The 17,313-nt window shown below is 48.6% G+C and overlaps 1 protein-coding gene across 5 annotated transcripts in view; it reads left to right on the top strand.

The window, feature by feature from the left end:
* The window catches only part of Rnf182 (ring finger protein 182), a 98,600-nt gene that overhangs the window by 77,852 nt on the left and 3,435 nt on the right, over positions 1–17,313 (top strand). Inside the window, exon 1 of one of the 5 annotated variants that reach the window (XM_078020560.1) lies at positions 5,327–6,137. The exons of the other annotated variants lie outside the window; for them this stretch is intronic. The gene's annotated coding sequence lies outside the window, so the exon portion shown is untranslated. Of the gene's footprint in view, positions 1–5,326; positions 6,138–17,313 lie in introns of those variants that run through there. 5 annotated transcript variants of the gene reach the window in all.

Raw genomic sequence — 17,313 nt, forward strand, 5'->3', positions numbered from 1 at the left:
CTCGACTCATTTTCAGGGTGAGTTGCCTTCTGAAAAGGTGGTCTTCTGAGGGCGTCCAGCTTGTTTGGTTGGGTATTGTCATGAAGTCCTGGCCTTTCAACATACGTGAGATGCCCACTTCCTGGACCCAGGCCCTGTGGGTCCTGGAGGGCTCCTGTCTGGTGACCGTCACACTGCAGCCACCTGTGCTTCTGAGGCCCCTGTGCTCCAGGGCAGATGGTTCCCGAGTCTCAGTCGCACTGTTATTAGGCAATAAATCAGCCGTCTCCGTCTGCAGCTGGAAAATCAATGAGGCCACTGTTTCTGTTTTATTAGGTAAGAAAAATGCTTTTCAAATTAAGGAATTTGATTCCTCTTGCAATTCTACAAAATCTGTTAACATACTTGTCACTGTTGTTAAGCAGAATTGACACTTTAAATTTCATATTGCAACATTATCCGGTTAGCCTGTAATCTGGTATGTGACTGATTTAATGCCACTCGGCTTTACATTAGTGCTGGGTTGAAAATAATCCATATACTTCAGTCGCCCAAGTTGAGCCTTGTCTCAGGCACCGAAACGCTCCGTCGGGGTTCATCGTCCCTGTTTCTCTGAGCTTGGCTCTTCTCCTGGCTTCCTCTCCCTCACTCTGGCTCTTCACGTCCATCCTCTGTTCTTCTCTCTGCCCCGCCACCCTTGAGCCCTGAATTCACGGCAGCCCGTCCTCCCCGCCGCCCCCTCCTGGTCTGTGGCCTGCCCGGCCCTTCCTCCTGGTGCTCTCCCCCCTCCCCTCCTGCCTCCCTCCCCCCCTCCCGCCTCCCGAGTCTCCTTTGTGTCCTTGGTGGTGCTCCCTTTACTCTCGGGGCACCTCCAGCTTCCTTGGGAACCCCTGGACTCCTTGGGCACCCAGGGGCAGGTGACTCAGAATCTTTTAGAAGCCGTCTCTGATTCTGAGTCCGGTGTTTCTGTTTCTGTATTTATCGCCAAGTCCAGCTACGTGGCCTTAACTCCATTTATCTATTTATTTCACTACTGAAAATAAAAGCCAGTAGAAGACAGTGTGTTTCTGAGGTGCCCTTGTGACGGACTCCTGTCACTCGTGGGGTCCTGGTTGCTGGTTGATCAATTAAAAAATCCTGAAGATGGGTCTCAGGCCTTCCAGACCTTGGCTCCCAGCCTGATCTAGTTTGGACCTGGGCTGCACCTTGGCTTCTGCTGCTCTGGCCTGGCGTGTTCTGACTGCCCTTGGCTTAGGCCTTAATATGTAATGAATTCAGGACTCTCTCTCCCAACAGTCCTTTTAATATATATATATATATGGATCATTTCTGTCCATTACAAAAATTGCAGCTTTCTACTCTACCCTGTCTTCACAGTTGAATGTGTGTCAGTCAGTAAATGCCACTTCATGTAGCCGGATTGCAAAGTCACACGTCCATTCAGATGGACTCTAAAAGGTCTGTTGAGAAAAGCCATTGGGGGCAAATCAAGTCAATACAATTTAATTTCTATTTCTTCCTTTTTTGGACAGTCTTGGCTTAAGAATATATTAGATGTGGTGGAATTTAGAAAGTGACGTTTTTCTTTTGTGAGCCTTTTTACCCATTATTAGTTGAAGCATCTAATTAATTGAATTGTCACATTTTGCTGAGTCAAAGTACTGTTGGCCCTTGATAGTAGAAAGCTACTCTATTTCAAGAGCTGTAGCCATTTTTATTAATGCTGGGGAAAGATGATATTATTCTTTAGAATTATGAGAACTGAGCAAAACAGTTGCAGCATGATAAGATGAAAATCACTTTGGTTTGTGACACTTCTTATTTTAGAATAATATAAAAATATCCTTCTAGCTTTTGCTGTATTTATAATTTTGTGAAAGCTGTCAACATTGAGATATTGTCTTGATAACCACTTTGCTTAGTTCATAAAGAAACATTTAGAGACCATTTAAAAGCCTTAAGGACAAATTGTGTCGCCTCAGATTGGTGCCCAGAATTTACAGGAGACAATCCTGTGGGAGTTTTCTTCTCTGATTATATTAACAGATTCCTTTGATAAATCTAAACTTGAAGCTGACCTTGGACAAATGGTTATAAAAATGGGGATTTTAAACAGTTCAGACAAGCAGTGGAGAGGCTTCATTTCACGAGGGCTTCCTCTCCGCCATGACTTGGGAATCTTTTGGCTACTGCATTTTGTGATTACGATTTCTTGCCACGTCAGCAGATTTAGTGTTTCTTGATGGAAGTGTTGGAGTATTCCTTTTGTGATTTAAACATCTAAACTACTACAGCAGCCAGGGATACTGTCAAAGCAAAGTGCTGACCTCACTGAGAGTGGGCCAGAGTGGAGGGGAGGGGTCTCGGAGACACCTGGGTGAGTTCGCTCATGGCAGGTCCCCCCGAGTCTCCTCTGTGCTGGCCTGTGGGGCGCAGCGGGGACAGTGGTGAGCAGCATGTTGGTGACTCTGCCGCTCCAGGACTGGACCTGCTGGTGCGGGAAATTGGAGCAAACACATCGGTTCCATTGGCTTGTGGAGATTCATTTAAAACAGTCAAGCAGAGTGTTCCAGGAAATAAAGGGCGAGGCTTTTAGAAATGAGAGGGAAGGAGGACCTCCCCAGGACTGTGGTTAGGTCTGTGACAGGGCGGGGTTGGTGTGGCACGTCACACGGAAGACCCAGCTTGGAGCAGGAGGGTTTGGACAGTTCCTGGAACTTAACAGAGACCAGTGTGGCAGGAAGGAGGTGTGGACACGCGCGGGGACAGGGTGGAGGGAGGGCAGACGTGGCTGATGGAGCTTGGATTTTAATCTCTGTGTAATGGAAACTATTGAAGCAGATGATCAAGATAATCCAGTTTACATTTCTAGAGGCTCACTTTTGGCAAATGCAAAGAAAATAGCTGGGCAAGATGAGGAGCTGGAGGGTGAATCGGAGCTGTAACCAAGCAGGTCAGAGGTTGGTGGAGACGCGGGTCCTGGAGTGGAGTTGAAGGTTGGAGATACACTCTGGAGACTGACTTGCCAATGAACTGGACGTGAGGTGGGAGGGATGACATAGAATCAAAGGTGACTCCCAATTTTGGGCCTGAAAAACTGAGAGCAGGATGGCGCCATTTGCTAGAACAGGAAAAACTGTGTACCAGACAACTTGGGGGCAAAGAGAGGTGAGGATGTTAAAGTTGAAATACAAGTGGAGGTTCCCTGAGGAGAGAGCTGCAGCCACAGAGCTGAGGCATGGTCACTAGATGGTGTGCAGAGCCATTGGGGTGTGAGACCGTCCACGGGAAAGAATGCAATGGAGAAGAAATGGCAGTTCAGGACCAGGGCTGGGCGCACTGCGTTCAGAGATTCCACAGAAGAGCAGCAGCCAGACAGCGCTGAGAAGTGTGGTCAGTGGGTAGGAGGGAGACCGGGGAGTGGGTCAGAGACGCTGTGAGCACTGAGCTCAGGGTGCAGAGTGCCGCCATTGGTGGTGGGCGGGGCAGAGGTGAGGGCAGAGGAGGGTCCTGTGCCTTTACAGTCAACCTCTGCTTTCAGGGACTCTGTCTTACTCGTCTCTGCGTCCCTGACACCTAGAACGTAGTCAGGCGTAACAGGCAGTAAGTGAACACTTAGTGAATAGAGGGGCCACATCATGAGTCTCTCAAGAATTAACAACTATTGCTCTTTTAAGTGAGGTCTGTAGCAGTTGAAGATGCTTTTCTTATTACTAAAATGCCAATAAAGGACAATCTGTGATTTTCAGCCATGACTTCAGAAGTATAATCAGGTAGTTTATTTCATCAACAAGTAAATTATCTCTGTCTTTTAGAAGAAAGGTAGTTACATTGGTTTTGAAAAAGAGAGAAACTGTGTGGTATGAGTTTCATTTTGTGAAACAGGCCTCCAAATAATTAACTCTTTCTACCTAAGTTTGAAATTGTAGAAATGGTACAAAGAGCCTATAATGTATTAGTCAGCTTTCCATCTCTATGACAAAATACCTGAAATGATTAACTTATAAAGAGAAAAGGTTCATTTTGGCTCACAGTTTTGAAGATTCCAGTCCAAGGTCAGTTGGTTTTATTGTTTTGGGCTTGAAGCAAAGTAGCACGTCACAGCAGGAGCACACGGCGAGCAAAACCACACATCACAACCATGGAGCAAAGAGAGAGAGGAAGGGATCTGGGTCCACAGCCATCTTCAAGGACACACCCCCAGTGACTTAAGGACATCTCACTGGACCCTACCTCAGGTCTAAAGGTTCCACCACCTACCAATAGTGGGACCCTGGGTGTCAAGCCTTGAACACACGGGCCTTTGGGGGACATCCAGCCACCAATTTAAAGTGGTTAATTTTTGAGATTTTTTTCCCCTGGTAAGTTTGTAGAGCTTTCCAGCTTTCTTTCCCTCCCTCCCTCCCTCCCTCCCTCCCTCCCTCCCTTCCTTCCTTCCTTCCTTCCTTCTTCTTTCGCCAAGGGAAATGGTAGAGGCGGCAGCTAAGAGGAAAGAGGTTGATTTAATGGAGAGGCCTCGGTGATTGTCTCTTCAGGGCTGGGGTAGAACTCTCTGGGCAGATGCTCTACCACCAAGCCACACCCTGGCCCTCGTCATTTAAAAAATCATTTATTTATTTTTGTTTGTTCTTTTTAATTACATATGGCATTAGAGTCAATAGAGTCATTTTGACGTATTTATACAAGTATAGAGAGTGTCTCATTCTAACTAGGATCCCAGCCCTGTGGATGTGCACAGGTGGGAGCCACTGTGGTGTGTCCATGTACTACACAGGAAAGCCACGTCCATTCACAAAGGGCAGACTCGGCTTTCCCTAGGTGGGCTGTCTCTGGAGGGGACGCCCGCGTCTGACGCATGCTCTTTCTGCTCCCAGTGAAGAGGGTACTTTAAAAAGCCCCGTGGAGGCATCATTTCTGGATTTCTCTAGTGTCTACATAGTGCTTATTTATGAAAATACTTGTGCTGATGATTTCATTGAATCCCACAACCACTTGGTGAGGCAGGTGTGATCGCTTAGTCCAAGACCCCATTTCAGTAAGGTCTGAGCCAGCCCCAAGTCTAGGTCTCCCACCCCAGAGCCCGTGTGCCTCCCCCTCAGGATGCCGCCCGCCGTGCTCACGCTCCTGGTCTCGTCGGGAAGGCAGACGTGATACCAGGTGCAGGGTGGGAGCGCTGGTTTCTTCTCCCTCACTGCTGGACGTTTATTGGTTTAAAACTGCTGACAAATAACGCACCCTAAACCCCACTCCATCCGTGCAACCGTGGCCTCTTTCAGAGTTAACAGCCTGGATTTCTAGATCATTAACTCGGTGTGTCCTAATGAGTCGATTATGATTTCCCATCAGATTCAATTGCTGGGTCTTGGATGAGGAGGGAAGCAGTGCTCATCTTTGAAGGGCTTCGGAGTCGTTCCTCATGCCGTCAGGAGCTCCTGGGGACAGGCTAGATTCTCGCAGAGGAGCTGTTGGGCCTTCAAGAGTGAGCGCTGAGCATCTGTTGAGCCTATTCGTTTAGGATTTTCTAAGTTTAAACTTTCACTTTTTGCAGGAAGGATGTTTTTAAATGAAAAGGCACAGCAAAAATCACCTGTACATGGTCAAAATGTCCTTAATGTTCTTCAGGGAGATTCTGACAATCGGGAATGATGTCAGAAGCTGGCCAGCACATTATGTAGTAGTTATGGGGAGTAATACAGCTCGGCTGTAGCTGGAAGCCAGTTTTCTGAGTCTCTAGGTGGAAATCTGGACTTTATCGGGGACTGGATGCCACTAGTGTGTTGAAGCTTAATTTGAGACTCAGGTGCCATAAATAAGAAGATCTGGAACATTGGGTTTTGTGAATGAAAGACTTGGCATCAGAGAAATGGCAAGTATGCGTAATTTGTCATTAGCTGAGCTTGGAAACCAACGTTCTGCCTTGATGTTCACACACTGTGATGTGACAGGGACCAGAACCAGCCATGTGTGATCAACACAGAGTCATTAGTCAGAGTCTCGGAGGCCACAGAAGCTGATGCTCAGGAGACGGGGTGTGTGAGGAGCCATGACCCTGAACTTGGAAGCAGCTGTTAGCGCTCTCTCTACGGCAGCAGCCGTGGCCAGCCTTGGACGTGGCCAGCCTTGGACTTGCGCTTGTTTCCTGTCAAGAGGACACTCAGGTAGGCATCTCTGCATCTCAAGAGCAGTGTTGGTGGTGTTTGTTTTCCCGGACGGAAGGTGTAACCAGGAGATGTGGGTTGGACTTGGCAGTTTGGTTTCATCGTATAATCTATCCCATTAGTGCCAAATTAAAATGGTTGACAGACTCTGTGAACATGATCAAGGCTGAAAGTTTATTTAGGTAAAATCATCTAACAACTAAGTTTGAAATTTGAAATATAAGAGTTATATAAAGAAAAATCAAGGAAAAAAATCCAAGCGGTCCAAGATCCAAACAGGAAAGGCCCCCAAACAGTGTGCGTTTTAAAGAGTATCCATGTTTTTGAAATAGAAAAACTCAAGAACTCTTTTCCAGTTCCTTTTTAGTATAACTGGTGTATAGTAAAACTGTCTGAATTAAAATGTGAAACTTGAAAGGTCCCGTTCAGGAAGATCGCCAGGGGGAGAGCAGAAGAGTCCTTACCTGGGTGCCAGACGGTTTGCTGTCAAGGAACCTGCAGACGGGAGCATTCCAAACAGCGAATTTTAAAAATAGTCGTGAACTTGGGCACGAGTATCAATCTGTTATACGTCTTTACGTAACAGTCCCCAAATGTGATGGGTATTGCCGGTGTCCTCTCCAGGCTAGACGTCATCACAACTTCCCGAGGTTCTCATCTTGATAAATACTGGGGGGAACCCCCTAGGAATTGTAGCTGGCAAGAATTCTGTGAAGGTCGCCTGCTAACACAACTCGCTACCCCGTCCCTCTCCATTGTCCCCTGCCTCTCCTGACCTATAGCACTCACTCCTGGGGCCAGAGAGACCCCAGCTTTAGGGAAGCCGAGGTGGGGAGGTGGGGCAGAGGGGAGTCTTCTTCCTGGGCTGGGCCTGAGGCTTCCCGTGGGAGGATCTGGCGTTCTGGATGCTGGGATGAAGTTGGAGATTGGAGGACTCTAAGGAGGACTGAAAATCACCCTCCCTCACTGTGTGTGTGTGTGTGTGTGTGTGTGTGTGTGTGTGTGTGCGTGCCACTAGAGACGCCGGAGACCAGGGGAAAATGGCCGGTTGGGCCGCGTCCTTCCTGTCCCGCAGGCTCTGAGCGGAAGGCCCTTCTGCTGCCGTGGAGTAGTCCTGGCAGCGAGCCCCCAGGTTGCAGTGCTCTGTCACGGGGGCCGAGAGCGTGCGCTGACCACCACGCACAGAGCTGCGGTCACTTGGTCTCAGGCTGACCCCAGCAGTATAACAAAGGGAAATGGTGGCGCTGCAGCCAGAGAAGACCAGAGGGCAGGTAGGACACAGGCTGGATCCACTGAGTGGCCGCCAGAGGCAGATGACGACCTGATCAGAATCCTAGGAAGTCACGGGAGATGTAGCTGCCGGACAGAAGGACGCCAGAGATGGAAGGCGCGGCTTTCAGAGTGGTTGAAGTAGGTGATCAGTCGTGAGACTTGATCACTAGCCTCGTTGGTCCATGAGAGAATCAGAAAGCACAGAACCCAAACAGAGGAGTGTGAACCAGTAGATAAAGGAGACTCTGGAAGTGGAGCCCGTGGGTACCAGGAGAGCCGGAGGAGAAAGGAGCAGATGGAGAACAGGCAGCAGTCAGATAAATGTAACAGACACATTTCCTGAGCTCCAAACCAAGACTTGAGTCCATAATTCAAATGACTTAGGTTCCTGGGAAGATTTATGGAACGATGCCTCTGCATGTACTGGGAAAGTTCTCAAACTCACAGAAAAGAGAAGCAAAATCTTGGAAGCTTCCGGACAGTGAGAGAAAATTACCTACGATGAAGAAATATCAGACTAGCCACAGATTCCTCATCCGTGGTGCAGGGTGATGGAGTGACTTCTGTAGACCAAGGTGAAGAAGACCCGGTCTGAGGACCTCGCAGCCAAGGGGCCGTTTCAGGGTCAGGATGAAGGAAGTCTGTTATTATGTCAGGATTCAGGATTCTCATCGGCCGTTCATTCTCCAGTGAAAATGCTCCAAGGAAGATCACCAAACATAACGCTGAGCAGGACAGACCTGCAGACGAGGGAGGATAACGAAGGAAAACCTTCCAGATGCAGTCAGTTCAAGTGAGGAGGAGGAGGAAGATCACATACAGCAGTCCTGACATCAAATGTGAATGAACTGTTTTTTTCCCATTAAAAATTGGATACTATTAGACTGAGTTAAAAAGCAAAACCTGCCGCAGCCTGGCAGGGCACAAATCACTGAACTGCCACAAAGCACTTGTATGTTCAAACAGGAAACTTTATTGCCTGAACTCCAACAGCACTCCACGAACACTCCCTGGGAACTCTCCCGAATGCCACCCATGCGGCCCCCAGGAACACCACACCAACCGGAACTCCCTCCACCGGAACTTCCCCAACCAACGTGAACTCCCCAGGAATCCCGCCCGAAGCGGACAGCAGGGGTCTATATACAATTGAATCAATCCAGCATCATCTTAATGGCTCGCCTCTCAACCATTACTTCTGGCAAAATGCCAGGGGCCATTCCGACTTGGCTGTGGCTCTCAGCATCTCCCCCATTCTGTTTAATTAAACACCAAGCATGTGGCTTAGGGACCGTGCCTGTTTTAGGTTGTCTAATACTACATATGGTCCCTACCGGTCATCAGATGAGCTGACCTCAAGGCGTCAGCCTACTGTCTTAGGTTGGTACCACTGCAATTGGATCTTACCCGTCATTGACTACCGGTACAGCAAACAACCATACTTGTGGATAGGCCTTTGCACCAGTGGGGGGGGTGAGGTTTTTTGCCTCACCTCTGTTGGCCCCCAAATTTGGCCTGTGCACCAGTTGGAGGGTGAGGTTCTTTGCCTCACCTCCGACTAGCTCGAGAGACCTTCTCTTTTACTTTGTCTAAAATGTCTTCCTCCATAGTCTGAACCTCTAACAATTTACTTAACACTCTTTTGGTTTGTTTTTTACTAATTTCTAATCTACTATAAAGATAATGCAATCCAACAACACAAAACAAAACCGAAACAGAATGAAACAAAAACGAAAGTATCAGTTTTCCTATTTTCTTGAAATGTATTTTTGTGGTCTATCTGTATCTCTTCCTCGGGGGCGAACAACTTCAAACCTTGAGCCAACCATTTTTCCCAGTTTGCCTGAGAAAGTTCTAGGGAGAGGCAGCTTGAAACAAAAACAAAACAAATCAAAGCAAGAACACATTGTTTTTTGAAGTGGTCACCCATTCTGTCGCCTTCCCTCAGGGGCGAGCAATTTCACTTACCCCCAAGCTTCAGGTGTTCCCTGCACAGGCCACCAAATGCTGCAGTCTGGCTGGCACAAATCACTGAGCTGCCACAAAGCACTTGTATGTTCAAACAGGAAACTTTATTGCCTGAACTCCAACAGTACTCCACGCACATTCCCCGGAACTCTCCCGAATGCCACCCATTCGGCCCCCAGGAACACCACACCAACCGGAACTCCCTCCACCAGAACTTCCCAACCTACTCAAACTCCCCAGGAATCCCGCGAGAACTCCAAAGTAGCAGGCGCCTGAGGTGGACAGCAGGGGTCTATATACAATTGAATCAATCCAGCATCATCTTAATGTGGCTCTCCTCTCAACCATTACTTCTAGCAAAATGCCAGAGGCCATCCCGACTTGGCTGTGGCTCTCGGCAAAAACCCTCAAGCTGTTTATAGGAAATGCTTGAAATAAGGCAATAGAAGATGGACATAAGGCAAATGCCGAGAATCAGTAGAACGAGCAATATTAGGTTAAGGCAAGGTGGTGTCTCAGTTTAAGGCATAAATAGGACAAGGAAAGATGTTATTTAATTTAATTTAATTTAATTTATTTAATTTAATGATGAAAAGAAAAGAAAGAGTTTATAAAGAAGATGAAGCTCATATGTAAAACACCAGTCCAAAGTCAGTAGAGCAACACTCTTGGAAATGTGAATACCCCCACGCTGAGACCCTTGATAAACCTCTTCCACTCTCTCCCCTGCCATAGCCGTGTGTAAACCGTAAGGCAGAAAAACTGAATAAATAGATAAGTTATATTTAGTAGATATGTGGGAATCTTGTATTTCTTGAAAACAGAATGTTCTTTTCTGGAATAATTAGGAAAATGGATCATATGCAGACTACAAAGAGCATCTTGATAAATTCAAAGGAAAAGAGATGTTCTTAGGGCTCATTCTTTGATCAGTATCCATTAAGATCAGAAATAAACAGCAGAAGGAAATAAAAAGAAATTTTGCTGTTTAGAAGTTAAAACACTTTATATTATTTTGTATCAAAGGAGAAATCAAAAGTCAAATGAGAAGCTATCTGGAAATCAATAGGAGGATCTATTCCAGAAGTTTCAGCCAGTGGAGAGTCACAGTCTTTAGATTTATTATTTAAACACAAGGACAGTGCGTATCTCTATCATGAAATGGGAAAAAGAATGTCCCAACAAACTAAGTTAGATGGAATAATAAAGAGAAAAGCTGGAATTAATGAAGTAAAAATAGAAAGACAAGCACATCGATAGCTGATTCTTTGAAAAGTATAATAAAATAGATAATGGGTTTTTGTGTCTGATTAGGAAATTAAAGAATAAAATATTTAGAAGACTGCAGGTGAGAAAGGGGGCATACCCAGAGATGCAGGGCTGGTTAAAGAAGGTAGCAGAGACATGCTCTTCAACTCTGAGACAAAGAATTGGAAAAACTAGAAGAAATGGACTTTTTTTTCTTATCAAATATCAAAGTCCAAATCCAACTCAGGAAGCAGTGGATAATTTGAACAGGACCATAGCGGTAAAGAGATGGAAAAGTGATTAAAGATCTGCCGTTGACAAGGGCAGTGGGATCACGTGGAGTTGCAGCTGTGTTTTATGTGACTTTTAAAGAACAAATAATTTTCATCATCATTTAAACTTCCAGGAGAAGTTGCAAAGCTCCTAATTCATTTACACAGTAAGGACACATTTAATGGCAAAACCCAGGAGAGTACGAAAACATTCTAGAGACCAACTTTATTTTGAATATAGATGCAAAATTCAGAGTACAGTAGTACAGATAGGACCCGTTCGTGTATTTGAGGTCTCCACGAGGTCAGGAGGGTCTTTCCAAGAGAAGTCAGGACCTCTGAGGGAGCTTGGGGTCTGGCGAGGCAGGTGAGTTCCTCCCAGGAACAGGCGGTAGCCGGGCGCCCTGCGCTTCTGCTCCAGGAAGGGACAGTCATGCCGCGCCCTTCAGGGGTGCCGGCAGGGCCACCTGTGGGAGGTTCGCCTGGAGGTGCCCCTCAGAGGCGACATTCACGCGGAGGGGCGAGTTTGCCAGCGTGGCCTTAGAATCAGAGCGGGTCTCTTCTTGATTGGACATTTGACAGCCCGAGTGTGAATCTCGGCGAACACGAGCATCGCGATCACGTGAACCCGCGTGACGGGGCGCGTCGGCGACATGCCGAGTTTCCTAGTGGCTCAGGGCTGTCACCACATGACTCGGTTCTCAGGACTCTCAGCAGCCAGCGGGGCAGGGTTCCCGCCCCTCCCCCTAGGGCTGGAAGCTGGCACGGAGGTCGCAGCCTTGGATGGGCTCCTGTGTCAGCCCCCGGCCCCGGGTTCTCCATGCCCCGTGCCCCTCCTGGCGGCCCTCCTCTCCCCCGGTGCGCTGTCTGCGCCCTCCTGTGACCCTGCACACCGCAGTCCTTTCCTGTGGCCAGGGGGCCGTCCCTGTCATCCCCCCTGCAGTCAGCCTTGGGAGGCCGGGTTTGGGGGTTTGGGGGGGCGTGAAGCCGAGCGCGCAGGGAGAACCCGCGGTGCCTGCCCTGCGTGTGCCTGGCGGGGCTGCAGGAGACTGCGCATCGGGGAAGGAAGTCGGTCACCGGTCTGCTGCCCAGTGCGAGGGCATCCCGTGAAGCTGGGCAGGGCCAGGAGGAGTGAGGACAGAGCAGCTTGCGGCCGCTTGGCCGTGGAGGAGGAGGAAAGCCTGCCAGCCGAGGGGATTTGTGGGCGAGGTCCAGCCCTGCCCTGCAGCACCACGGCGTGTGTCCTGGACGGGTCAGCTCTGGAGTGGAGGAGGAATTAGGGCCTGGGGAAGGAAAGCCACCAAAGAAACGTGTTTGTGTGTGAGACACTGGAGCCACAGTGTGGCTCAGGACCGCAGTTCTGGTACGTGGGCACTGAAGTACAGTACACCGTTTTTGTGTTTTTTTTTAAAATCCTACCTATGTTTTTGGCTGTCACCAGAGATTCCATTGACTTCCTTTTTCTTGCAAGTCTGCATCTTGCCACGGATATCCGTTAGACATCCTTGAAGATCAGGAAATTGATTTAAAAATTAGCAAAAGTCATAAACAAAGAGGAAGATGATGTATACGCACAGGCCAGCTCTTCATGATTCTGAAAGACTGTCCAGGTGTAGGTACCCACGGCCTCTTTTCCAGGAACACAGTAGGATCACAACAGAGTTTGAATTCTAGCGTAGCTGCGCTCTGCTTCTCAGAAATGTTGTGACAGCCTTCTGCTCGCGTGGCTCAGGGTTGTGCTCAGAAACTCAAATACATTTCGATGTTTTCCAAGCAAAGCATAATTTAAGAGAAGGCTACCAAAAATATCATGTATATGAAAACTAAACGAAAAGGATTTGGAGACTTCCCACATTCTGCTCTCATTAATACTGATGATTGACAGCTGAGTGTTCGCATCAGCCGCACCACCCCCCCACCCAGTCTTCAGCCACTTGTCCCAAGCCACTGAGGATAGTATTATTATTATTACTAGTGACAAGACTGTGAGTACTTTGTACTGGGTGTCATAGAGCATTTTTGGGTTGAGGCCTGCGAGTAGGTGAGCGTGGCCATTTTTTGGTGGCCGTGCAGGAGTGGTGGTGTGTGGCCGATGTACTTCGTCCGTCCGTGTTTACGTCTCTTCATTGGGAAGTACCTCGACTTGTCTCTAGTGCCTGTGTTAGTGGCCTTTTGCTTCCTTGTGCCTTCTGCGCCTGCCGGGCTGTTGGAGGTACCTGACACCTGTTGTCTACCAGCACCCTCTGAGTTGGTGTGCTGTTGGGATACACCTTCACTCTCTTCTCAAAGAGGCCAGCATGTGTGCAAGTACCCTAGGGACACATGCCCCTCTGTGCCACACCCACAGGGTTCTTACTCCCACCTTCTTGGCTTATTTGTAGACTGAAGCAGCTACAGGAAGTGACAATTTTCTGGCTTGGAGACAGAAATGCGTGAAGAGATGATGGGATTTGACCCTGTTAGGGCCACTGCACATTGTCCTTGGGGCTCAGAAAGTTCTGTGGAGCCCTTCTAGATACACCTGACCACCCCCTTCACTATGGTTTTAGACGCCTGTTGGCCCCCCTTCACTATGGTTTTAGACACCTGTTGGCCCCCCTTCACTATGGTTTTAGACACCTGTTGGCCCCCCTTCACTATGGTTTTAGACACCTGTTGGCCCCTGTTCACTATGGTTTTAGACACCTGTTGGCCCCCGTTCACTATGGTTTTAGACACCTGTTGGCCCCTGTTCACTATGGTTTTAGACGCCTGTTGCCCCCCCCCACTATGGTTTTAGACACCTGTTGGCCTCCGATTCACTATGGTTTTAGATGCCTGTTGGCCCCTGTTCACTATGGTTTTAGACACCTGTTGGCCCCCCTTCACTATGGTTTTAGACACCTGTTGGCCCCCCTTCACTATGGTTTTAAACGCCTGTTGGCCCCCGTTCACTATGGTTTTAGACACCTGTTGGCCCCCCTTCACTATGGTTTTAGACACCTGTTGGCCCCCCTTCACTATGGTTTTAGACGCCTGTTGGCCCCTGTTCACTATGGTTTTAGACACCTGTTGGCCCCCCTTCACTATGGTTTTAGACACCTGTTGGCCCCCTGTTCACTATGGTTTTAGACACCTGTTGGCCCCTGTTCACTATGGTTTTAGACACCTGTTGGCCCCTGTTCACTATGGTTTTAGACACCTGTTGGCCCCCCTTCACTATGGTTTTAGACGCCTGTTGGCCCCTGTTCACTATGGTTTTAGACACCTGTTGGCCCCCCTTCACTATGGTTTTAGACGCCTGTTGGCCCCTGTTCACTATGGTTTTAGACGCCTGTTGGCCCCCCTTCACTATGGTTTTAGACACCTGTTGGCCCCCCTTCACTATGGTTTTAGACGCCTGTTGGCCCCCTGTTCACTATGGTTTTAGACGCCTGTTGGCCCCTGTTCACTATGGTTTTAGACACCTGTTGGCCTCCGATTCACTATGGTTTTAGACACCTGTTGGCCCCCCTTCACTATGGTTTTAGACGCCTGTTGGCCCCCCTTCACTATGGTTTTAGACACCTGTTGGCCCCTGTTCACTATGGTTTTAGACGCCTGTTGGCCCCTGTTCACTATGGTTTTAGACACCTGTTGGCCTCCGATTCACTATGGTTTTAGACACCTGTTGGCCCCCCTTCACTATGGTTTTAGACGCCTGTTGGCCCCCCTTCACTATGGTTTTAGACACCTGTTGGCCCCTGTTCACTATGGTTTTAGACGCCTGTTGGCCCCTGTTCACTATGGTTTTAGACACCTGTTGGCCCCTGTTCACTATGGTTTTAGACACCTGTTGGCCCCTGTTCACTATGGTTTTAGACACCTGTTGGCCTCCGATTCACTATGGTTTTAGACACCTGTTGGCCCCCCTTCACTATGGTTTTAGACGCCTGTTGGCCCCCTGTTCACTATGGTTTTAGACACCTGTTGGCCTCCGATTCACTATGGTTTTAGACACCTGTTGGCCCCTGTTCACTATGGTTTTAGACACCTGTTGGCCTCCGATTCACTATGGTTTTAGACACCTGTTGGCCCCCCTTCACTATGGTTTTAGACGCCTGTTGGCCCCCTGTTCACTATGGTTTTAGACACCTGTTGGCCTCCGATTCACTATGGTTTTAGACGCCTGTTGGCCCCCTGTTCACTATGGTTTTAGACACCTGTTGGCCTCCGATTCACTATGGTTTTAGACACCTGTTGGCCCCCTTCACTATGGTTTTAGACACCTGTTGGCCCCCCTTCACTATGGTTTTAAACGCCTGTTGGCCCCCGTTCACTATGGTTTTAGACACCTGTTGGCCCCCCTTCACTATGGTTTTAGACACCTGTTGGTCCCCCTTCACTATGGTTTTAGACGCCTGTTGGCCCCTGTTCACTATGGTTTTAGACGCCTGTTGGCCCCTGTTCACTATGGTTTTAGACACCTGTTGGCCTCCGATTCACTATGGTTTTAGACACCTGTTGGCCCCCCTTCACTATGGTTTTAGACACCTGTTGGCCCCTGTTCACTATGGTTTTAGACACCTGTTGGCCCCTGTTCACTATGGTTTTAGACGCCTGTTGGCCCCTGTTCACTATGGTTTTAGACACCTGTTGGCCCCCCTTCACTATGGTTTTAGACGCCTGTTGGCCCCTGTTCACTATGGTTTTAGACGCCTGTTGGCCCCCCTTCACTATGGTTTTAGACACCTGTTGGCCCCCCTTCACTATGGTTTTAGACGCCTGTTGGCCCCCTGTTCACTATGGTTTTAGACGCCTGTTGGCCCCTGTTCACTATGGTTTTAGACACCTGTTGGCCTCCGATTCACTATGGTTTTAGACACCTGTTGGCCCCCCTTCACTATGGTTTTAGACGCCTGTTGGCCCCCCTTCACTATGGTTTTAGACACCTGTTGGCCCCTGTTCACTATGGTTTTAGACGCCTGTTGGCCCCTGTTCACTATGGTTTTAGACACCTGTTGGCCTCCGATTCACTATGGTTTTAGACACCTGTTGGCCCCCCTTCACTATGGTTTTAGACGCCTGTTGGCCCCCCTTCACTATGGTTTTAGACACCTGTTGGCCCCTGTTCACTATGGTTTTAGACGCCTGTTGGCCCCTGTTCACTATGGTTTTAGACACCTGTTGGCCCCTGTTCACTATGGTTTTAGACACCTGTTGGCCCCTGTTCACTATGGTTTTAGACACCTGTTGGCCTCCGATTCACTATGGTTTTAGACACCTGTTGGCCCCCCTTCACTATGGTTTTAGACGCCTGTTGGCCCCCTGTTCACTATGGTTTTAGACACCTGTTGGCCTCCGATTCACTATGGTTTTAGACACCTGTTGGCCCCTGTTCACTATGGTTTTAGACACCTGTTGGCCTCCGATTCACTATGGTTTTAGACACCTGTTGGCCCCCCTTCACTATGGTTTTAGACGCCTGTTGGCCCCCTGTTCACTATGGTTTTAGACACCTGTTGGCCTCCGATTCACTATGGTTTTAGACGCCTGTTGGCCCCCTGTTCACTATGGTTTTAGACACCTGTTGGCCTCCGATTCACTATGGTTTTAGACACCTGTTGGCCCCCCTTCACTATGGTTTTAGACACCTGTTGGCCCCTGTTCACTATGGTTTTAGACACCTGTTGGCCCCTGTTCACTATGGTTTTAGACACCTGTTGGCCTCCGATTCACTATGGTTTTAGACACCTGTTGGCCCCCCTTCACTATGGTTTTAGACGCCTGTTGGCCCCCTGTTCACTATGGTTTTAGACGCCTGTTGGCCCCTGTTCACTATGGTTTTAGACACCTGTTGGCCTCCGATTCACTATGGTTTTAGACACCTGTTGGCCCCCCTTCACTATGGTTTTAGACGCCTGTTGGCCCCCCTTCACTATGGTTTTAGACACCTGTTGGCCCCTGTTCACTATGGTTTTAGACGCCTGTTGGCCCCTGTTCACTATGGTTTTAGACACCTGTTGGCCCCTGTTCACTATGGTTTTAGACGCCTGTTGGCCCCTGTTCACTATGGTTTTAGACGCCTGTTGGCCCCTGTTCACTATGGTTTTAGACACCTGTTGGCCCCTGTTCACTATGGTTTTAGACACCTGTTGGCCCCTGTTCACTATGGTTTTAGACACCTGTTGGCCTCAGATTCACTATGGTTTTAGACACCTGTTGGCCCCCCTTCACTATGGTTTTAGACGCCTGTTGGCCCCCGTTCACTATGGTTTTAGACACCTGTTGGCCCCTGTTCACTATGGTTTTAGACACCTGTTGGCCCCTGTTCACTATGGTTTTAGACGCCTGTTGGCCCCTGTTCACTATGGTTTTAGACACCTGTTGGCCTCCGATTCACTATGGTTTTAGACACCTGTTGGCCCCCCTTCACTATGGTTTTAGACACCTGTTGG

This window comes from Ictidomys tridecemlineatus, chromosome 8 (genome assembly GCF_052094955.1).
Source record: "Ictidomys tridecemlineatus isolate mIctTri1 chromosome 8, mIctTri1.hap1, whole genome shotgun sequence".
Lineage (NCBI taxonomy): Eukaryota > Metazoa > Chordata > Mammalia > Rodentia > Sciuridae > Ictidomys > Ictidomys tridecemlineatus.